This window comes from Lactuca saligna, chromosome 7, assembly GCF_052625555.1.
Source record: "Lactuca saligna cultivar CGN05327 chromosome 7, ASM5262555v1, whole genome shotgun sequence".
NCBI classification, from domain to species: Eukaryota; Viridiplantae; Streptophyta; class Magnoliopsida; order Asterales; family Asteraceae; genus Lactuca; species Lactuca saligna.
In genome coordinates this window covers 112,991,879-113,017,076 of record NC_136423.1, presented here as the reverse complement: position 1 = coordinate 113,017,076, position 25,198 = coordinate 112,991,879, and the positions used below count along the sequence as shown (strand labels likewise).

At 37.1% G+C, this 25,198-nt stretch overlaps 1 pseudogene; it reads left to right on the top strand.

The window, feature by feature from the left end:
- The first annotated feature begins 555 nt into the window (after positions 1–555).
- Positions 556–888, top strand: LOC145007153 (putative mitochondrial protein AtMg00820 pseudogene; annotated as a pseudogene).
- Positions 889–25,198: the final 24,310 nt, after the last annotated feature.

Genomic DNA, 25,198 nt, shown 5'->3' with positions numbered 1-25,198 from the left:
CTGGACCATACAACAACCATCGAGGTTGCAGCACTAGAAGATGCAACTCCAATCCGCAGAGAGTTTAAAACATCAAACATTTCTTTGGATTCGGATGATGAAAACATAGAAAACATTGTCACAAGAACAGATTCAAGGATTATCACACTCCCATCCGTAATCCAGGGGGAACCTTTGCAGGTTCAAGAGGAACTCCCGTCTGCACTCCAGGGGGAACCTTCACCATCTGCCCAAGAAAACTCTGATCCCTCCTTCCCAGTTCAAGACAATTCAGCAGGATGTTCTCAAGTCCAGGGGGAACTGCCATCTCCAACCACAAAGTCTTCTGATATTGAAGATATTCCCTCCATCACAGTTGTTGATCATCTGCAACCCCGTCTACATGTTTGGACGAATGACCACCCACCATGTTAAATCATCGGCAACCCATCCATAGGAATCCAAACTTGATCATTCAAGGACTTATCTGATCACTATCACTACGCAGTCTTTCTGTCCTCGGTAAAACCACGAACGATCAAAAAAGAATTAATAGAACCAGACTGGATTTCCGCAATGCAAGAAGATCTAGAACAATTCAAAAGAAACAAAGTATGGCAGCTCGTTCCAAAGCTGCAAGGCCACACCATTGTTGATACCAGATGGGTGTACAAGAATAAGTTTGATGAATCTGGTGCGGTCGTTAGAAACAAGGAAAGACTAGTTGCCAAGGGATATAGTCAACTTGAAGGTATTGACTTTGATGAAATGTATTCTCCGGTAGCACGAATGGAATCCATCCGGATCTTCTTCGCATACGCAGCGCACAAGGACATCCAGGTGCATCAAATGGATGTGAAAAGTGATTTTCTTAATGGTGAATTAAAAGAGGAAGTTTATCTTCAGTAACCTCTGGGCTTAGAAAGTCTTGAATTCCCAGACCACTACTACAAGCTTGAAAAAGTAGTCTATGGTCTAAAACAAGCCCCAAGAGCATGGTACGAGACTCTCTCTGAATTTCTTGTCTCGTCCGGATACAAAACAGGAGTGATTGATCCCACTTTATTTAGAAAAGAAAATGGTGATCACCTTATGCTTGTACAAATATATGTGGATTATATCACCTTCAGTCCAACTGATTAAAAAATGGAGAATGAATTCGCTAAGCTCATGACCAACAAGTTCCAAATGAGAATGAATAAAGAGATTAATTTCTTTCTAGATCTTCAAGTGAAACAAGTCCCTCAAGGGATATTCATTCATCAATAGAAATACACCTCTGAACTGTTAAAGAAATATTCAATGGACAACTCTTCTTCGACTAAGGTCGCCATGGCCTTCAGATATAAGATATATGCTGATCCCTCAGGCGAATCAATTGATCACAAGACTGTTGGATAAGGTGTCTAACTCCATAACTTATTTGGTATATACTTGACCCGACCTGGCATGGTCCATTTGGGTTGCATTTCATCCAAACTATTTATGGATAATTTTATGAGAGTTATACACATATTATTATTAATATATTATAAGTTATAATATATTAATATGAAGTCATGTTATTTAATTAATCTCAGTCTTAAATTAATTATGAATTAATTTAGAGATTAAAACGAAGCCTAATTAGATTGTGGGCTATTGATTTTATATGGTGTGGGCTAACACCCATTTGTTAATGGGGTAGGCTTGTATGGAAGTCCATGGATCATCCATGGAGCTTTTAACCCATGGATCCTTGGAAAAGGAAAGGTCATGGTTTATTAGGGTTTCACCCTAATCATGTACACTATATAAGCATGCTTATGTTGCATGAAATAGCCACTAGTGTGTGTATGTGTGTTTGTGTGCAGCTGAAAATTGTAGTGTGTATACACTCTCTCAAAGTTTTCCAAGAGTTTGTGGTGATTTGTGATTCCATTTGAGGCATTCACACTATTGGTGCTTGGCCCTCAAACTCCTTAAGAATCAAACTCATCAAAAAGGTATGTAATCTCTTCTAACTCTTTTATGTTTAAAAGTACCCCATGCCATGTTAGATAGGTTATGAACCTTAGAAAATTATTATTTTGCATGTATTTAGACAAACATAGATCCAAGGTTTATTAGGGTTGTATGTACACTTAGGAAGTGTTAGATTGCTCAAAACCCAACAATGACTTGTAGAGGTATTATTGGCTTGTTGATGTACCTCACCACAAGCCGACCATATATAGTCTTTGCAATGGGTGTATGCGCAAGGTACCGGGCTAACCCGAAAATGTCACACATGACCACAGCCAAGCAGATTCTACTGTACTTAAAGGGTAGCAAGACTCTTGGTTTATGGTACCTCGCAGGGAATGGCTTCATCCTACAAGCATTCACAGATGTAGATCATGCCGGATGTAAACTGGATCATAAAAGCACCTAAGGTGGATGTCAATTTTTGGGAGGAAGACTTGTCAGCTGGTCATCAAGGAAACAAAATTTTGTATCATTGTCTACTGCAGAAGCTGAATATGTGGCCGCAGCCAGCTGTTGTTCACAAGTCTTATGGATGAAAACACAACTATTGGACTACAGATACAGAATGATGCGGATACCAATCTATTGTGACTCTGAAAGTGCTATAGCGATTTCACACAATCCAATTCAACACTCCAAGACCAAGTATATTGAACTACGGTATCACTTCATCGAAGACCACATCCTAAAAGGTAACATTGAACTAATTTTTATCCATACACATGAAGAGATTGATGATGTGTTCACAAAGGCACTTGACTCTACAAAACTCAATAGTTTCTTACAAATGTTAGGAATGATGAATCCGGACCCACAATTCTTACTGAATTGATTGGTATCGCAGACCATCCTTGGTCTCTGTTGCAGTCCTAATTAAAGTTATCTATGATAAATGGTTTTGATATATCCTATGTACCAGAACCATATATCATACTTATACTTCAATGATCCTTAGTGTTTTTTATTATTAATCTTTGTTCAAGTGCTCTATCTAGTTCTTCTACCGTAGTCATCCTTCCGATGGCAAATGATCCATCCACAATGAAGTTTCAATCCACAGTCACTTTAATTAATTTTGAAACTGTTTCAGTTTTTTTTTTTAAATCATGGTGTGCTATTTAATGATCCTTCATTAAATAGAGAAAACATTATAAAAAACATTATATGTGTCACTGTCTCATTCTGTTTGAATAAACCTTGTGTCAGACCTATTTTATGTATGATGACAAAAAGAGCGATTTCCCAAAATCAAATCCTTTTTAAACTGTCTCTTCCTATTACCCCAAAACGTCTAATCCATTACAGCTTCCCCTTTACACAACGGATTAATCCCTCCCTCACCACACGTTCTTCAGACGTGGTGTTGAAGTCTGACATTTCATTAAATGCCAACCCTTTTTGGTAAATCTCAAAAATATAGATGAAGCCCTTTTTCTTAATCTGTGGCTAAGATTATCTCTCTTAATCCAAGAAAAACACCTAAATGTTTTACCTTATTTCACTTATGGTAAGATCGTTTCCCGCTCCATATTAGCCACTATAAAACACCCTTCTTCTTCCCTAAGAAAAGTTTACGCTTTCTGAACCTCGAACCTTTTCTTGCACTATGTTTTTCTCTTGAAAAGCTTCTTCAACTCCGAACAATGGTGAAATCAGGCATTTGGATTAGTAAACCCTACAAATTCAGACTCTACTTCTAGACACCCAACGTCAACGATTTCCTCAAGCAATTTTAGGGTTGTGTTCGAAGAGAATTCCTTCTACAATGCTCCGACCAAGTTGATGATCAAGTTTTTGTCCAATCACCCACTGTTTCGACCCTTGGATTCATTCACAGATGTGGTTCCACTTTCAACCCTTTTCAAATGTGCCTTCTCAGCGTATCGACCCCTCGAGAATCCTCAAGAAGTGCATATGAACTTAGTAAACGAATCTTTGGTCATTCTGACTAAGGAAAAGTTTCTCATTGCCATCAACCTCGTTGTTCATCCTTCAATCAACGTTTTCACTCCAAGCATGGAGAGCATCCTTTCTGCACTTTACCATATGGGTTACCAAAAGAAGATCAAAGGCAAAGGAGAATTCAAGAAAAATCAACTGCCTGCGGTATGGCAATTTATTGTCCACTTTGTGATCTGCAGCATGTTCAGCAAAATCGGAGGCACAGATAATATGGGTCTCAAGCTCCTAGAGTTGGTGTGGAGTATTTTCACTGGCCATGACATCAACTATGTTCAGATTCTATGGGAAGACTTATTGCAATACATTCCCAAGGAAAGTCCAAGAGAGAACCCTATCTAACTCACGTTTGCTAGGTTCTAGTCTCTCTGCATCTCAGATCTCCATGCGGATGCAGGACTTAGCATGGTCAACGACATCAATCTCTTCGTCACTAAAGATCTCAAAAGGTACAATCCCTCTTCTCATCAATCTGCTTTTGGACCAATCAGACGACTACCAGTCCACATTCTCTCTACTCTTGGTCTTGAAACTACTCATGTGTCAAACCATATTGAGGCTACGTAAGGTATTGCCCCATACCTTCCTACCCTGCCTCTACAAACCCCATTCGCACTCACTGTCCCTGGTAGTACCACAGTCCCATCTTCCACCACTCTTTCCAACTTGTCTTTATCACAAAGACGCAAGCAGTAGGCCTCAGCTCATCAAGGTCCCCGCTACACCAAGAAACAAGGCACTCCTGAGAAAAGGGATGCTCCCAAACAAGTTAATCCTTCAAAGAATAGAAAAATCACCCAATCTATTCCCACAAATGTCGAATCAAGCAAAAATCAATCTCCCTCTCCTTCAAGTAGTGATTTTGATGAGGACGATCAACCCATCTCAATCCTCAAGAAAAGAAAACCAATCCCATAGGCCAAATGCGTGACCAGACTAATACCGCAGCCTCTCAAAAGGCTCTGGCAGTCCTTGGGGTGGCTGCACACCCATTCGAATCAACTGTCCAATACCACTCAGACGCAGAAGGTGCGTCGGTTTCACAGCAACGTGGAGATTCACCCCCAGGTCAATCCCAAGAGGATGGAACTAGCTCCCCCCTAAGGTCTCCAGGGCTTCCCGTCTACACTTCTTTTCCCCTGAGGAGTTGAAATCCATACTTTTGTTTCTCATCCAAACACTTCAAACACCTTCCAAACCGCAAGGCGACTCTTCAGCCTTTGCCAGAACTGAGCTGTAACACCCCAAAATACGAGCCAAAAATTTCATTTTTGAAAACATATTTTTAACAAACATTCGAATTAAAACATTTACTGATCATAGTATTTTAATAAGATATTGCATGTCTGGAAAACATTTCAATAAACATAATAACGTCAGAGTACAAATCCCCAGGAAGTTCTCATGATGCGGAATACGAAGCATGTGTGTGATGAGCCGCTACCGCGCTAGCTCCTTCCCCTTCGAAGAAGAGGTACCTGAAACCAAAACTAAAAATTGTAAGCACGAAGCTTAGTGAGTTCCCCCATCCTACAACATATCATACAACCACATAACATGCATATATCGTCAGTCATATATGGGTGCCCAATCTACCCTTTCGGTCCTCTCGACCGGGTACTGTCTAGCATAACTGGGAGCTTGCCTCCCCTTCGGTCCTCTCGACCGGATACTGACTAGCATATCTGGGTTCTGGTCTCCCCTTCGGTCCTCTCGACCGGATACTGACTAGCATATTTGGGTGCTGGTCTCCCCTTTCGGTCCTCTTGACCGGATACTGGGGACTATTTTACCACCTACTATTACCACATAACACATATATCTCGTAATCTATCTAGCATGGTTGGGCATGATGTCACTAACACATAGCATCATATCATACTAGCACATAAACATATCACAGGTAGTAGCAAACCTAGATGATATCACAAAGACAATCATCTATCATACATCTCCTACTGATGGGCCGACATTGTGGCCTTAGACCCACCGCTACTGGAAGGTAACTCACCTCGTAGTAGCTGCTGATCTGTGTGGGAATAGTCTATCTGCTACTCCGGAAATCCTCCGGCTGTAATTCCCACCAAACACTTAGTCAAATACTGTAACCGCCGTCAGGGTAAATTGCCCATTTACCCTTAAGTCATAGTCAATTGCCAGTTGACCAGACTCACCGAGTTGGCTTGCCGACTTGCCGAGTCCCCTTCTCTATACCCAAGTCTTAATAGTCTTGCATCCTAATCGCCGAGTTGTATGAACAACTCACCGAGTTCGCCTTCATCCTAAGAACACTTCCTAATATCAAATTTTTATTAATCAAATTATGGATTATACCAATGAAATAGAAATATAAATTATCATGCATTAATCATAATTTATTAGTTAAAAACAAGATTTTTAAATAAATCAAAAATTTACTAAAGAATCACTCTTATAAAAATTAGATTTTTATAGAAATTAAGGAGGGATTTTTTATAAAATTTGAATTAAGGAGAGAGAGAGAAGTTTAATGCCTTAAAAATCCGGCCATCTCCCCTCTCCCCATGATCTCTCTTCCCAAAACTCAATCATTAAGTCTTATCTTTCACTCTTCCACTTCTCTCTTCACTCTCTCTCACACTGCACCATCCTAACACACAAACTCTCTTCCTCTCTCTCTCTAACTCACGAAAATCCTCCTTTCTTTACCAAAATTTCGAGATTAAGGAGGCCTTGAAGTGTTCTTGCTTCTCTCAAGATCAAAACCAAGGCAAACAACACAATCCTCCCTCATGGTTTCATGATTTTACTTCCTCTTCTTTATGGTTTTCTCTACTCTTCGGATTCTATGCCCTTCCATGGCTAGAAATCCTTACTTTTCCCTTGTGGTTTGTAGATTCTCACCATAACACAATGCATGTGTTTGAGATGGTGAAAATCCGGGATCAAACCCATGCAAGGAGTGAAAAAGATGCACATGTGTTCATGTGACTTCAAAACCGAGTATTACATCTTCTTCTCCATTTCTTTTGTGTTCTTGCATGACCAAAAGCATTTAAACCATTTCTAGTACATCTTGGATGCTCATTCACTCCATGCATGTGCTAGAAATCGGACCTTAATAGAAGCATGCATGTTGTTCTTGTCAAAATGCCCTAAGAATGCACTCAAAGCAAACATGCAAGCTGCCAGATTACATTTTTCAGATTTGAACGGCCATAACTCGGTCATTACTTAACCAAATCATGATATTATTTTTGTATTGGATAGTTCCACGAGTTAACTTTCAAACCCAACTGGTCTCACTGTAAAATATTAAATATCGGATTTTTGGCAATTTTTACAAAACGGTTGCGCAAACAGCTCTTTTTCTGTGATCACCATTTTTGCCTTGCGTAATCAATGGCCTTAAACCCAACCATAAATCTGAGGAAAATAATTTAGAAACTTAAAATATCCAATGAATGATGGCTGAAATCGTGGCTTAAAACCTCACTGAATGGACTACTCAAATTCATGAACTTCAGCCACATTTACATCTCATGCACCATTATATGCAACATTTCTTAACTTGTTTGGGTTCAATACCCCTATTTCCCTTCTGAATAAATTTTGAACATTTTTCCTTATGAAAGCCATCACATGCATGTGATAATCTGTAAAATACCAAGAGCTTTTATTATTTCTTTGATTTATTAGAATTATTGTTAGAAACCAAGGGAATAAATCACATAAAATACTTTCGGAGGTCTATAAATCCGGAATAAATTCATGGATGACCCTTATGGTGAGTAATGACTCGTCACTAAATTTCATCAATTTTTGCTGCTGTTTGGTATGATTTCCGATTTTCTTTTTGTTTGCGTATAATAAATCACAAAACCACTTTAGAAAGTGTAAAAATTATATCTAACAATTTTCGTAGCCCTTACCTGTCGTGGGTAACTCAGAAAAATAGTTTGAGAATTTTTCTTCATGCCTTACTATTTTTCCCGATTTTTGGTAATTATAATGGCTTAAAAATAAGAAAAATAGTTCTGATTATCCAAAATTCATGAAAATTTACCAGAACATCATGTTTTACAGTAGAAGGTTACATAAAAATTTTGCTGATTTTTGTCTACTATAAACTATTTGTCTCCTATTTCTAAAGTCAAATACACTTAAATACACCTAAATACACATAAATACCCGAAACCGGATTATACAATATGAAAATCACTTTTGGTATTTTTCCCAGATTAACTACACTGTAAATGATGTTACAAAATTTTTTGGTAATTTATTTTAACTGTTTAATATTTATTCATCAATTAATGATTATTTAAAGGAATAAAACAAGGAAAAATAGAAATGCCCACTGAAAAATATCTTTTTCATTTTTCCCAGCCTAGTTATGTATAATAACAGTTAAATAAAAAGTTTGAGTAATTTTGGAAACTGTTTTCTATTTATTTCAATTTTTATTAGAATAAATACTCAAAAATCATAAAATATAATTAAACAGCTTGGAAATCCATTTTTATATTTTTCCAGCTTAGTATTGTGTAATAACAGTAAAATAAAAAGTTTGAGAATTTTTATCCTTTGAATGCTATTTTTCGTGAATTTATGTTGTTAAGAATACTTAGAAATTTGAAAAATAGTTAACCATATTAAAAATTCAAGGAAAATTTTCTAAAAAACCTCTATTGTATTTACAATGAAAATACAAGGCTTGACAATTTTTGGAAACTGTTTGATAATATTTTACATTTTTAGGAATATAAAACACTTTTAAATGTGTAGAAATACTTTTAATTTATATTACTAAATCTGGAAAATTGATATTCCAAAGTTGTAATTAATCGCACGACTTGTAGAATTTCATTATTTTAGAAAAAGTGTAACCAATTAATATAAAATTCAATACTAGAACATAAATTGGCATTTTACTATATGTAGAGTTTAGTATATTAGCATTAGATTTTGATATGGAAACTGACTAGTGTGTGTTTGATGTCGTAGGATCCCGGTAGTAAGACGTTGGTGCATTCCGAGGCACTACTTGTATCTACTCGAAACATTGTGAGTATTCACGCACTCTTCTATTTTCAGTTTTTATGTTTTGGGGTGGAAAAGCATGTCCAGAAAAACTGTTATTTGCATGTTGTATTGAAATTGAATTGTATCAAACATGATTGCTATTGTATTGCTATGTCTTTTTATGTATGTCTATGCAACACGGAACATGAGAACTTATCGTACTAAGGCCCTTCCCTTATCTCTAACCATTAACTCTTTGAGCCAATGGTCATTATGGATAACGCTATTAGGAATTGACAACTCCTCGCTCGCCCTATTGCTGGAGTGCATGATACCATATTCATCTATGGAACGATAAGCATAGATCTCGATAGGGCTTCAGTCATAGGTTTGGTTGAGACTCATTGTTTGTTCATACACATACAAACTCGCTTCTCATTACAACAATAAACTTGTATTCATTAATAGCAATCAACTTTGTTTCTCATTAAAGCAATGTACTTGTATTCACGAAAAACCTCATTTCAAGCTCGATTTATACACTTCTGAACTCACCAACTATTTTCATAGTTGATGCTCGTTTTACATGCTTTTTCAGGAAATAATTAGTAAGTGGATATAAAGATTCATCATCATAGAGCATGTTGCATCGTGTTGAAGTTATTTGTGAAGTTATATTTTGAACAATGTTATTTTGGAAAAACTTGTACTTTGTTTCTTTTAAGCTATGGGTTGTAAACTTTTAAATACTGCTATGGTGATGTATCTTTATCTTTTGCAATGAAACCGTTATCGCTGTCATATCTTGCGTTTCCGCTTTAGCGGGGTGTGACAGAAGTGGTATCAGAGCTAAAGTTATAGAGAACATCAGTTTTTCTTTAAGAAAACACAACCTATAACTAAAACTTACAAAGAAATTCTTTTACATCAAACATATTACTAGTATAATTAGGTCGGGAGTTGTATCGTTGGACCTCAATTAAACATAGCCTGATCACCTATGTTTAATTAAGGAAAGGTTTATACAAAGCCTGAGCTAGTTATAATGGGAATATGCTCAACAAAAATATTTGAGAAAACTTTATTTCAAAAATTCAAAAGGTTAATTTTGGTGTGTGTAAGCATTGCATATTATAGGCATGCATTGTCATTTATTTCATATCTCATTGAAACTATGTCACAGTCCACCTCAGCAATGACAACGCCCGCGCTACCACCTCAGCCGATGAGTCCGGCCACGTCACTATAATCCCTCAACGTATTCCCCCCACCTCGGTAGAAGAAGAACCATCAGAGGACACAGAAGATACAGGGAACTCAGTGGAGATCAGCAATGACAATGCCCCGAGTCAACGACGCGAGGCATCACCTACATCGATGTCGCCATAGCCACCGCTTTATGGGCTTCGCATTCGTAGGACGGCGAGGAAGAGTGTTCCCATTCCAGGAAGGATACCCACCAGCACAGCAGGACTTGGCACGGCAGGACCTAGCGGGGTAGGACCCAGCATTGCAGGACCGAGAGCACCGCCACCATAGCGAGTCATAGGGATACATGTCAGGCAGCCAGGTATGACCCCGGAGGAGTCCCGGATGATGCATTCGATGGTAGCAGATCTACGCCACAGTCTCGCAGTGATAGCTGGGCACCAGGAGGTATTGAACGAAGTGATGACAGGGATGGAAATCCTGTTTCAGCATTCGATGGAGGGTACTGACACTGCTAGTGCTGCTAGACGAGAGGCAGGTCATGCGATGACGGCATATTATGTGCTTGGTGGGCTATTACTGATTGTGGTGTTGATGTTTCTTGTTGGGATAGCGATTGGCTTTTGGTTCTGATTTCAGTATTTTATCTTATTTGATCATGAAATGAAAACCCATGCTGGGTGTCTTTTGGGAAAAACATTTAAAATTTTATTTTGGGAATTCATATATTGTTTTGGTTTTAAGACTATTTCAATTGGTGATGAGAAGTTTATTTTATGTTTGAAAACTTTTACTATGAGGTCAAACCCTAGAATTTACTTAGTCAATGGTTGAATAAAAAGATTTTTCTTTTCTTTCCTTTCAAAAAATCTATATGCCTAGTATTGATGCAAACCATTAATTTGAAAACACTTACGGTTTTCAAAATAATAGTGAACTAAATATTATACATTATTTTATGTATTTATACGTATTTCTACTCTTGTGTCTTAGAACAATGTCAGGAAGGCCTAATCGTAGGCGGCCACAGAGCGAAACACCTGATGTTGCTCAAGTTGTAGCACAACAACTCATGCAAGCAATCCCAAACATTGTTACTCAAGTAACTGCAGGACTTAATGCTAACTAAGGAAGTAGTGGAGGAAACCGGGGAAACAATGAAAGAGAATGCAACTACAACTCCTTTATGGCCTGTAAACCTAAGGAGTTCCATGGAAAAGAAGGTGCGGTCGGGTTGCTGAAATGGATTGACAGCATGCAGTCGGTCCTTCACATTAGCAAATGCCTCCAGCGCAACAAAGTTGAGTATGCATCTTGCCTACTCCAAGATATGGCATTAACCTGGTGGAATACCCTAGTGCAAACCCGAGGCCGTACAGCGACATATCAACTAACTTGGGAGGACCTAAAGAAGATGTTAATAGAGGAGTATTGTCCCAAGGCTGAACTTTAGAAGCTTGAGTCTGAATTCTGGAACCATTCTATGGTTGGAACACAAATAGAGAAGCACATAGTCCGATTTTATGAACTAGCAAAACTGGTACCTCACATGGTTACTCTTAAGGAGAAATGGATAGATCGTTACATCTGGGGTCTAGCACCAGAGATTCGGGGAATGGTTACCTCAGCAAACCCAACTACTGTTCAGAGTGCAGTAAGTCTAGCAAATCGACTAACCAATGATGTGATAAGGATGGGAGCATCAACAAAGGAAAGCTCTAGTAGCAAGAGGAAGCCAGTAGATCAGGGAGAGAAGAAGTATGGAGGCAAGTCAGGGAGGAAGCAGAAAGTCACAAGAAACTTTATGGTAAGAGCCCAGGAGCAAGAACCAGTGAAAACTCAAGAACAGGAAGTGTAGGAGCGAAAGTAGTACTTAGGACCGCTTCCGAAGTGCAACAAGTGTAACTTCCATCACAAGGGAGCATGCCCAGTGTGCCAACACTGTAAACAAACAGGCCATTACTCCAAGCATTCAAAGCTAAATAAGGAGGGAAAAAGGGCATGTTACGAGTGCGGGAGTACTGATCATCTCCGTAGAGCATGTCCCAAACTGAACAAAGTGCCTAGTAACAATGGACAAGGCCAAGCCTGGCAAAACTTCCAAGGAAATCAAGTTGGATGGCCAAGAGGTGTAGCCTTTGTGATTCGTGCAGAAGAAGCTCGTCAGAACCCTGAAGTGATAACAGGTACGTTTCTCCTGAACAACCATTTTGCATCAGTAATATTCGATGTGGGAGCAGTTAGGAGTTCTGTTTCTTTAGCATTTAGACCATTAATTGGCTTGAAATCAAGAAAGATGAGGAATGCTTATGCTATTGAACTTACTGATGGGTATGAAATTAGGGCTAATGATATAATTCCTGGTTGTACTCTGAATTTAGCTGATAAACTCTTTAGCATTGACCTAGTTCCTATAAAGCTAGGAAGTTTTGATGTGATAGTAGGGATGGATTGGTTATCCAAAAATAGAGCGGACATTGGTTGTTACGAGAAAGTCATTAGAGTACCTCTCCTTAATGGAGAAACCCTTATCATACACGGTGAGAAGCCAGGAAGAAGTTTAAACATTATATCAAGCATAAAGATTCACAAGTACCTGAAGAAGAATTGTATTGTATTCATGACCCACGTGCTAGAAAGAGAACCTGAAGCTAAGCAACTCAAGGAGATTCTGGTGGTTCAAAATTATCCCGAAGTATTTCCAGAGGAATTGCCCGGTCTACCCCCTTACAGACAAGTCGAATTTCGGATAGACTTAATTCCCGGAGTGGCACCGGTTGCAAAAGCACCATATCGCCTTGCACCATCCGAGATGCAAGAACTATCCGGACAACTTCAAGAACTTCTAGACAAAGGGTTTATTCGACCAAGTTCTTCACCATAGGAAGCCCCAATGTTATTCGTCAAAAAGAAAGATGGTTTGTTCCGAATGTGCATTGATTACAGAGAACGGAACAAGTTGACAATCAAGAATCGATATCCCCTCCCTCGAATAGATGACTTGTTCGATCAGTTTCAGGGCGCTTCCTACTTCTCAAAAATCGACCTTCGGTCAGGGTATCATCAACTTAGAATTCACGAAGAGGACATTCACAAAACAACATTTAGAACCCGTTATGGAAATTATGAGTTCTTAGTCATGCCTTTTGTGTTGGGTTTTGAGCATTCTAACACTCCTAAGTGTACATTCAACCCTAAATACCTTGGATCTATGTTTTCTCTATTATACATGCAAATAAGAACTTCCAAGGTATTATCCTAATCTAGCATACAAAAAACAATGAGTGTAACAAGGTAGAATACATACCTCTTTGATGTAGAAAGTCTTCATGAAGCTTGAGTGCCTAGCCCCAATAGTGTGGAAGCCTCAAGTGGAATCACAATTCACCAAAACACTTAGAATAACTTGAGAGAATTCTACACTCACGAAATCGGCTAGCCCTTTTTCTCTACACACTAGTGGCCGATTTTGGTCAAGAATAAGATGCTTATATATTTAGGGTTACACCATGTAAACCCTAATTGACATGGCCTTTCATTTTTATGATCCATGGGTACAAATACACCATGGAGCATCCATGGACCATCGTATGGGTTTTAGCCCAACTTGATTATCCATGGAGCATTAGCCCACTATACAAGTATGGATGATTTACACAATCAACCCATATATTTAATTAGTCTTCTTTTGATCACTTAATTAATCCTAGATTAATTCTTGATCAATACTAATAAGATAATCTTATTATTCTTATTATTAATATACTAGGACTTATAATATATTAATAACCATAAGTGTCTTATTTCTCTCATTGTAGTCTATCCAAGTGCATGATGATATGCAACCCAAATGGACCATGACGGGTCAGGTCAAGTCTTACCAATTATAGTTATGGACTTAGACATTAATCCAACAGTCTCCCACTTGGATAAGTCTAAAACTATTATTGCGTATGACTTCAGGAACCAACTGGAAATCGTAGCTCTCAAAAGCTTCTGTCAAACTCTGACCTTGTAGATGAACTCTAACCTTTGTCAATGAGTTGTCCATTAGATAAGGGATCATATATTCCTCCATTCTAGGTATCGTATGGACTGAGACATGGATTATAATCATTCTCTCTGTCCATTTGTTGTTTCCCGATTTCCGATTTATGACGACTGACTAATTGAACAACTCAAATCAGTCCTGGCCCGGCCGAGCACTTCCATTTGTCATCATCAAATCATCGAGGGGCCCACAAATATCGCTTTTATCCCGAAGGTAAAAGGAATGGATAAACTTCGACTCATATGGCTTGTTCTACTACTTGTTGAATCATACACAAAGGCACGTTTTATAGCACCGAGTTACCAAATGCGTTTTCGTGCAATCAATGTACTATCAACTCGTAGTAACAACTCATATCTCTAGGTTTGAAGAATATAAGATATTATCGTCTCATGATCAGTCGTGATAAAATCCATGAAGTGATTCCAATGAGCGCGGGTTGAATCCAATACTCAGAACTTATGAGCACTCATGAGTGTTGTAGCCCTTTGTCCAACACCTTAGACCTTTACAAGCCAACCCATGACAGTCTTAATTCATATCTACTTCCAACATATGACCGACTGTGGATGGTTTGAATAACTTAGTCATTCCGGAAGAATAACCTAGTTTATTCAGGAAGTCAAAACATGCAAAGTGAAACACAATAATAATTGAATCCAATATGGTATCAAAACCTATGAACATAAATAAAACACCTTTTATTTATCACCATATGATTACACATTATTCATTGTATACTATTTCAACTATCAACATTATTCTTGAATTTAAAACAATAGTTGTCCCATGCTCCAAGCATGTACATTATGTTTTCTAAACACTAGTCATGCCATACACCAAGTATGCATACTATGTTTGTCTATGATCTTTACTCTGTGAACTAGATCAATTGAACATAACTTCAATGATTCTCTTTTCACACTCCCAAATCCTTACTGCAAATGCAAGAATTCCAAATTCATGCCATTTACTAAAATCTGTTAGATTCTAAACTTATATGCATTGATCGTCTTGTAACGATTATGCACAAATTCACAAAGACTTGGCAATAATCATTACAGAGTATTCCAAAGGAGATCAACTCCTTGGAAACATCCTTCTTGCATTAAGTTTCCTTAATCTTACACAGATTGAAATTTTTGACTTTGAAACATTTCCAGATTCATTTTGACTATCACTTCTGAACAAGAGTTGCCTCCTTACAGATTATGTCAATATGGTCCTTCAAGAATTATCACTATACTTCCAACTGTCCTTGAGCAACCAATCTTTGGTAAACCTTAGATTGTCCTCGACAATTGTTTAATCCTTTTAGTCATATCCAGTTCTAAACCTTTTCCCTTCTTAATGCCCCGGGCATTTGGAGAATTTTAAAAAGGATGAATATAGCACATTTAATCGATCCTATATCCGAAGCATATAGGACACGATTCATGATGTCTCACATAAAGACTAAACCAGTCTTTTGCTATAACATTTCCATTTCTATTTGCCAAGTTCTCATAATTCAGATTATGAAAAGGGATGCCGTAATCATAATCGAATTTTGGAATGCAAATCATGGACCCATATACAGAATTTCCTTATGTTGAGCCATTCCAACATGAAATTCATATATATTTCCTTGACTAAATGATTAAATCCTCACGATCTAAGCTTATAGATTTGAGATGAAGTGTAATTTCCTCTCCCTTAATTATAGCAAAACAACTTTTCCCAATTGAAACCTTTTGTTTTCTATAATTAACATTGCTAGCTTACAATACTTCTCATAATTATCATGCTCCCACTAACATGATGATTATTAGCATAACACTTATGCTCCCACTAGCTTTGACATATACTCAGAAATCAGCTGACTTTCTTACCAAAGTTAATATTTCTAATACTAGATTGTTTTGATAAAACTTTATCAAAAACATACACCTTCCCTTAGATAGCATACTCGTGTGTCTAAACAATTATGAAGAGGGATGCCGTAATCATAATGGTTAGACCTTTTTGCCACTTCTCACAAGTCCAGGTTAGTGTGTCGGTAAACCACACATGCTCCACTAACAACTTTGAGAATGCAAATATCACAATTGCTATCTATCTAAAATCTACTTAGTGAAAGTGTTTCCTCACCATCATTTTCATGAATCGGAGAGAAACCTTATTACACTTAGATTTAATGGTATATGTGTTCTTATCCATGTGAATTGTCATAACCATAGTCACAAGACAAGGATAATGACAAATCCAAACTCATATGGACTGAACTCAATCTTAATTTCTTGACACCTAGCTGCTCAAGGGCCTGCCATTGCTTCCAAGTTGTTGTGCAACAAACTGAGAACTCTGAGAACTCATATGCAAAGCCAACTTTAACTGGAATGGGCACAAATATGTCAACATGATAGGTTATAAACCTCAAGTCGTGTGCTAGTGAGGGACTTTAGATTTTGTTCTTGATTAGTTCTTGAGACTTTCAAGACCTTTAAGACTCCCACTGTCCTCTTGACCTATAAGACTCCCTTGTCAAACATCCAAGAGATAGTGTGGATTCTAACCAAGACAAACACTTCACACAATTGGCCTAAGTTAGTCTTTGTTTTATCCAAAACATCACAACTTACCAATTTCAAATGTACAACAGTAGATAATTTTTACTCTTACATTTGACTTGTGTTTTTAAACCTTCTCTAAGACATGTCACTCAAATTACAATCTTGGAGTATGACTCTAAGACTTGTATTGGAATGAAGTATGACTCATCTTCTTGATTTAACCACTTCAACAATTCAAGATCCCTTTTTTTTTCTTAGTCATAAGAATGCACTAAGACTTCCTTAGAGAACTAATTTTGATATGGTTTCTTAATCATTAAGATGATCACAAAACGGATACTAAAGTACTCTCCCATCTTTTCAGATTTGAGAAACTTTTATCCTTCTGCCTAATTTGATTCTTCTGATTCGCTCTGCCATGCATTGGAACCTTTTCCAATGTCTCAGAGTTACACTTAAGCTTGTAAGTATAATCATATTTACAGATCTTTAGTAAACTATGACGAATAGCCTTATATCTTTTGTGGTGGACTTAATCAGTGCACATGACTATGTACTCGATCCCTTAGTCCATTACATGACTCACACATCCATGTGAACAAGTAATTAGTCTTAATTTTCCCAATACTTGAAAGTTCTCATTCAACATGCTATACAACTTGCATGATTCCAAGTCCTGGTCCAATTGAGACTTTGGATGATGAGAATCTTTCCTTATTTGGTAAATTTAGACATTACCACAAATGAAGGAATTAATTTCATATTTCCACTCTTGCTATTAATGGAATCATATAAGCAACAATTTTTCCTCAAATGTCATTGTAAGGATATTTTAAAATAAATAAAATCAAAAAATTTTCTTTTATTTTTAAAACTATGCAGAAAAACTTATCCTTACAATCCATATGAAAACTTGTTGTTATCTATTCCTAAGCAATATCTCATAACTCCTAAGAAGTAGCTCAAGAATCCGATCTTCAAACTATGCAATAGAAATCCATCTCTGCGATCAGATTCAACATATTCTTTCTTTAAGTTCCTTCACTTTTCTTTGATTCTTAAAACATCACCATGTGACCCAGTCACATCATGTAATAAGAATCTCAGAATAGAAACTTAGCAGAGTTAGATAGTGGAATTTACCTGAAGTAGAGTCAAACTTATTGACTTTAACCTCCTTAGGTAAATTTGGCAGCTTCGCAACCAATGCCCCTTTCTTTGGCAATATAAACATATGGACTCTTTGATAATGAAAAATGGGACTATCACAGACTTAGCCTTTTCTCTTTACCATTTGGTCAACCTAGTTGACTATGGTCAATCCCTTTCCCTGGGAAGAGAATGCTTTTTTTTGTATTTCCAGTGTCACCATTGTCAATGTCCATAAAGTTTTAGGAAGTTGATCTTAGCAAATAGATAAGATCATTAAGGGTCTTGTCATAGTCTGTTTCATAGGTGTTCCAAAAGAAGTCACTATGTGACTTAGAAAGTAGTAGAAGCACCAACTTCCTTAAGACTTTGACACCCAACTCTCCCGGCTTTTCAATATGTGATTACATCTCCAAGATGTGATCACACCTAGACCTTGCCTTGCCATTAGGGCTTGAGTGACTTTGAACTTGTGGGTTAGGAAGAATAATTTGAGGATATGAAAGAAGTATGATTTCCAAGGAACATCATCTTCATTTAGGAAATCTTGTTTCAAGAGATTTGGGAAGATCATAAATGTCTAAACCAGACATGTTTTGGGAGATATTCAAGATAGTTGATCTTAAAGTCCTTAATATGACACCCAATATGAAATATTAAGGCTAGGACCCAACAAACTATTTTATAACTTAGAAGAGGGATGTCGTAATCCAAGCTATAAAATATTTGAAGGTAGGTGAATGACGATTCACCAATTCCCACCAAGATAAACGAAATGTATAATTAGGTTTTAATTGGCTTTGAAACTCCTAGATCTTTGAGATTCATTGAACTGTTCAATGACATGTTTCAATCTTGAGTGTGCCCTTCAGGTTTTGTGACTAGGATGCCGAGGATCACAAAACAAGGTGTGAAGTAACCATGCAAATTACTTGGTACCCTTAAGTGTTTACCCCTTAATCGATGTGCCGGTTAACCACACGCGTCCATCGATACTATGATAAACATTAAGTTACCCTTTGCCTACCTTGTTAAATACAAGTTAGTGTGCCGGTTAACCACACACGCTCCACTAACCGACTTAAACAAAGTGCAAAGTGTAATTTCATGGATTAGCACCTTATTCACTTTTTCCTAAGTAACTAAGATTGGGTATTTATTAAGAGTTTAGTTACTTAGTATTTATCATTAATCCCTTTAATGAAGGGAGAATTATAGTCCTGTCAAACCCTATCACACCCTGAACCGGGCGGCGGAAACGTTCGGGGGCTGTCGTGACTCAATTGAATACCATAACATTGAATATATATGAAACGTATCAACATTCGTCACCATGCATTAATATAGTACAACCAGTGAAGTTTACATGAAGTACATTGTTTAAACATTTCATTCCCAAAAATAAATTGTTGAGTTCGTTAATAAATAAACTGCAAGCCATCACTGAGTACGATTTCCTTGAATTCACTGGTTACCTGAGAATACAAGTATTTTGAAAAATGTCAATATATGAAATGTTGGTGAGTTCATAAGCGGTATTTGAAGAAAAACAATGTTTCGTATCGTTTGAAAATCACCAGAAAATACGATATTTTCTGAAAAGAAAAGCTTTTGAAAACGTTTGTGAAGATCCATAGGTATGCTTGTTTGTTTCTATACTTGTAAAAATTGTTCATTGAAGTTGTATGCCTTTCAAATCTGTATGTATTGAAAACCCTAGGAAAACCCGATGTTTTCCTAATTCCTTGAATCCCATGAAGTCACATTGAAACCATTGCATAGCGCGTAGTGTCAGTCCCAGGCGACGTTGGATTATTTTTTAGCATGATTATTTGCTACAAACACGCATTACACAAACGACCAGTTTATAGCTATACTAACGATCCCGTAGGCGTCGTCCGTATCAATCACGTTATCCAATCGCCCTGACTATGTGTAGTCCCACATCCGAAGAGAAAGAGGACCCGAAGACCTCGATGACTCCATTAACCGGTTGGGGATAAAAATGTACGAGGGGTCCCAGACCCGCCTCGCATGAAATGTAGACTTTACTAGCAATACCAAAGGACCCTTGGGGACCAGTAGTATACAAGCCATTGAAAGTCCTTTTACGTTGTGTCAGCTCGGTAAAACCCAACACTTCGTAAGATAGAGGTCTTCGGGCCTTAAGATCAGGTCATTGGGCTAGCTCGGCCCAACAAACAAGATTTTACACTTTTGGGGCCCAAAGATGGTGCGTAGACGTCTGTGCACACTCGCATGTATATTGAATTCCCAAACGTTACTTGTATGAATCGTAGTGTCGTAGTGTCGTCGTGTTAGTAGTTTCGGATTTTATTTGTTCGAGACCGAACCAATTCGTTTAACAACGACTTTTGGTATTGTAGTGTATTGTATTTCGTCGATAGTCGCAGTGCCATTATTTGATCAAATTGCATGTATTGAATAAGCCTTGGAAGTTTTCTGTTTTCAGCCCCTCATTGTTTGTAAAATTTACTTTTTCAACCCCTTAATTAAATAATTTTCCGGTTTGGTCCTTAAATCATTTCTCTTGACATTTTAACACCAAAAATTATTGAAATTGATATTTTTCAGCATATTTTTCAATGAAAACAGTTTAAGTCCCTGAAATTTCAGTTTTCTCGGTTATAACCCTTCTTTTTCGCAATTTTGACAATTTCGGACCAAATGGTAAAATTTTTGCAACTTTGGTCCGTTTTAAAAAAAACATTTTAAACCTTTGAAAAGGACTTGGAACACTTATAGTCCACTGTTTTACAGAAAAACACAGTTTTGGCCCTCCAAAACAGAAAATCCCGCATAATGGGCCTCATTGGGCCGAAAATGTCATTTTTAGCCCATTAAGCTTGAAATTTATGTTTTTAATCCTCTAAATGAGTATATTTCCAGAAATTGTTTTATTGAAACTATTTTGACACACCTCATCCATCAGAATTCGTGATATGTCAATTTGGGCCCTTAATTTTTGTATTTTTCACATTTTTGGTCCAAAAATTGTGTTTTTAGCCCAAAGAAATTGTTACTAAGCCATTTAGCTATTTTTCTAGAAACACTTTGTATGTAGAAATATATTTGATGCTAAAATCATTTAACATATGGTATATCTCGGTTTTTGAGGGGTTTTATGGCTAGATCCAACATTATAACACACAAAAGCACACATATAAGCAGGGAAATCATACAAGGCATACAAAACACATATAGATCTACACTTTCACTTGTATTCCCCCCCCCCCCCCCCCCACAAAACTCATAAAAACAGAAAATAGGGGGTATGAAGCTCACCTTAGTGTGGTTTCGGTTTTGAAGAGAGAATGGAAGGAAAAATGAAGTGATTTTCGGCCTTAGCACCTTTCCTTGGTAGGTCTCGAGTTTGGTGACTTCTAAGATGCATGATCACAAGTTGGAATAGATTTAGGAGAGATTTTTGATGGAATGAAATAGCTAGATCATGTATATAAGTAAATACTTACCTAAGATGATGATTAGCTTGAAAGATCCTCTTGAAAGCTTCTTAGAATCTCGAAATTATGGAGTGGAAAGGAGAGAGTTTCTTTGAGAGAAGAATGAGTAAATTTTTTTGTGTGTGTGTTTGAATGTGGCCGAGAGTGAGAGAGTGGAGAGAAGAGGAGTGATCTTTGAAGTGATATGTTCTTGGAAGTATGAGTTTCATGCATAGATACCCTTTGGTTAATAATGAGGTGGCATGCATTAAGTCAACTCTTCCATTTCCTCTTGGGCTTGGGCATTGGGCCGAGAATTTGGAAGGGAAAAGGAAAAATTTGGGCCTTTGCCCCTAAGCCCAATATTAGAGTTAATCTTGGGTATGTTTTAAGTCTAAGGGAATGTGGTAGGATTTTTATATTTTTATTGGACTAGTTTAGGTTATTCATGTATCAAGGATTTTAATTCATTTCATTCTAGGCCCAACATGGCCCAAAATGTTGAAATAAATTAGTGTGGGTCCAATTAGAGCCCAATTAGGGTTCTAAGCCCATGATAGTCTAATTGGAAGCTTATTGGTCCATTTGGATCCAATAAGGGAGTCCTAGTCCAAAATGGAATTAAACAAGGACTTCTAGGGTCTCCAATTGTTTGATGACTATTTGTAGTACTTGTATGATGTATTTGATTGAAGTTTTTAAAGTCATAATCATAGGTGTTACACATGTTCTTAAGTTTTCGATTCAAATTAACTTGAGTGTATAGATTACATGACACAAAATTTTCAGTTGTGACAAACCCGTTAGGCTAACGACCCTCCACCGGTCAAGCAAGCGGTGGGTGCAAGTGGACACCCATTAAGTTGCCATTTTATAGGCAACAACCTTATACCCACCTTATAGGTCGGCTTCGTGAATGAGGCGTACTAGCGGTAAGACTGACTTTACTCTTATACATATATATATATATATATATATATATATATATATATATATATATATATATATATATATATATACATATTATTAACTTATAACATTATAAAGTATAAGCGTTGAATTTTAACTCTTCAAAATTCTAAGGGCTAACTTGGAATTAAAGTATTCATAAGTGAAAACTTTTCAAATTCCAAAACTTGAGGGTAAGTTTTGAAACTATTCAAAACTAATTAATTCTATAACTTATGTGTTTAAAGTAGTTTTAATCCAAAAACTCTTCAAGTTCCATAACTTGAGGACAAGTTATGGAAGACTTTAAACTAATAAAAGAATTAACTTTTCTTTATTTTATAACTTATGGATTTAATTATGGTTACATGTTATTCTTTAATGAAGTGACTCTTGAACTTCCATAACTTGAGGACAAGTTATGGAGTCATAAAAAGAATATTCAATGACATAAGACTCTTCATTTTGTAACCATTGCCAACTTTTATAAGTTTTATGAGTCTTTAATATGACTCTTCATGTAACTTGAGGACAAGTTACACAAACATATTTTATACTCAACTCTTAGATTAAAATGCATTGAAAACAACTATTTCAATTAACTTTTCTATTAAGCTAAGCAACTCATAAGAACAAGATAATTCAAATCAAACTTTTTCATGTAATTAGTCTAAACCTTAAACTAATACAAAACATGAATCTATTGACAATTATCTTTGAAAATGGATTAGCATGAACATTACCACATCAAAAAACAAGTTTATAAGTTCAAAACAACTTAGTGTAATGTTCCTAGTCCATTTCTAGCCAAAAAACTCGAAAATATGTGGTCTGGGGTCCAACTCGTCAAGTGCATGAACCAACTCGGTGAGTTGGATCGAATTGATCACATTTTAGGCATGGACTCACCGAGTCTCCTGATGGACTCGCCGAGTCTGATGATCAGACAGCAACAAATTCGTTTTTTCAGCTTCTATTGCAGGTATAACAAGAAAACAAGCCTAGGCTCTGATACCACTATTGGGTTTTGAGCATTCTAACACTCCTAAGTGTACATGCAACCCTAAATACCTTGGATCTATGTTTTCTCTATTATACATGCAAATAAGAACTTCCAAGGTATTATCCTAATCTAGCATACAAAAAACAATGAGTGTAACAAGGTATAATACATACCTCTTTGATGTAGAAACTCTTCATGAAGCTTGAGTGCCTAGCCCCAATAGTGTGGAAGCCTCAAGTGGAATCACAATTCACCAAAACACTTAGAATAACTTGAGAGAATTCTACACTCATGAAATTGGCTAGCCCTTTTTCTCTACACACTAGTGGCCGATTTTGGTCAAGAATAAGATGCTTATATAGTTAGGGTTACACCATGTAAACCCTAATTGACATGGCCTTTCATTTCCATGATCCATGGGTACAAATACACCATGGAGCATCCATGGACCATCCTATGGGTTTTAGCCCAACTTGATTATCCATGGAGCATTAGCCCATTATACAAGTATGGATGATTTACACAATCAACCCATATATTTAATTAGTCTTCTTTTGATCACTTAATTAATTCTAGATTGATTCTTGATCAATACTAATTAGATAATCTTATTATTCTTATTATTAATATACTAGGACTTATAATATATTAATAACCATAAGTGTCTTATTTTTCTCATTATAGTCTATCCAAGTGCATGATGATATGCAACCCAAATGGACCATGCCGGGTCGGGTCAAGTCTTACCAATTATAGTTATGGACATAGACATTAATCCAACATTTTGGACTAACGAACGCACCCGCTGTTTTCATGGATTTGATGAATAGGGTCTGTAGACCATACCTAGACAAGTTTGTAATTGTATTTATCGATGACATACTTGTTTACTCGCAAACCAAAGAAGATAACAATAGACATCTAAAGCTAGTGTTGGAGCTGTTAAAGGAGCATAAATTGTATGCCAAGTTCACTAAGTGTGAATTTTGGATTCGGGAAGTACATTTTCTTTGTCATGTGATCGGGGAAAGAGGAATTCATGTAGATCCAACTATGATTGAGGCAATCAAGAAATGGGAAGCCCCCAAAACCCCGACAGAAATACGACAGTTCCTAGGATTAGCTGGGTACTACATACACTTCATTGATAATTTCTCTAGGATTGCCCAACCATTAACATCTTTGACCCAAAAGGATAGAAAATTTCTATGGGAAGAGAAACACGAAGAGGCGTTTCAAATCCTGAAAAACAAGCTGTGTAATGCACTAATTCTGGCTTTACCAGAAGGTTGAGAGAACTTTGTGGTGTATTGTGATGCGTCTGATCAAGGATTAGGATGTGTGTTAACGCAAAAAGATAAAGTCATTGTGTATGCTTCCAGACAACTCAAACCGCATGAGAAGAATTATACCACCCATGATCTAGAACTAGGAGCAATAGTTTTCGCTCTTAAGATATGGAGGCATTATTTGTACGGAACCAAGTGGACCATTTATACCGATCACAAAAGCCTTCAACATATCCTAGATCAGAAAATGTTAAACATGCGGCAGAGGAGATGGGTAGAGTTGTTTAGTGATTATGATTGTGAGATACGATATCACCCAGGAAAGGCTAACGTAGTAGCCGACGCTCTTAGTAGGAAAGAAAGAGTGAAACCTTCCCGTGTAATAGCTTTGGGAATGGTAATTCAAACAAGCTTGAAATCTCAAATCATTGATGCCCAAGAGAAAGCATTATTCAAGGAAAATCTTCCAGGCGAGACCTTACATGGTTTGGAAGAGAGATTTGAAACCAAACCTGATGGAGTTTGTTATTTTAAGGACAGGGTCTGGATTCCAAGGGTTAACAATCTGAGAGACATGGTACTAG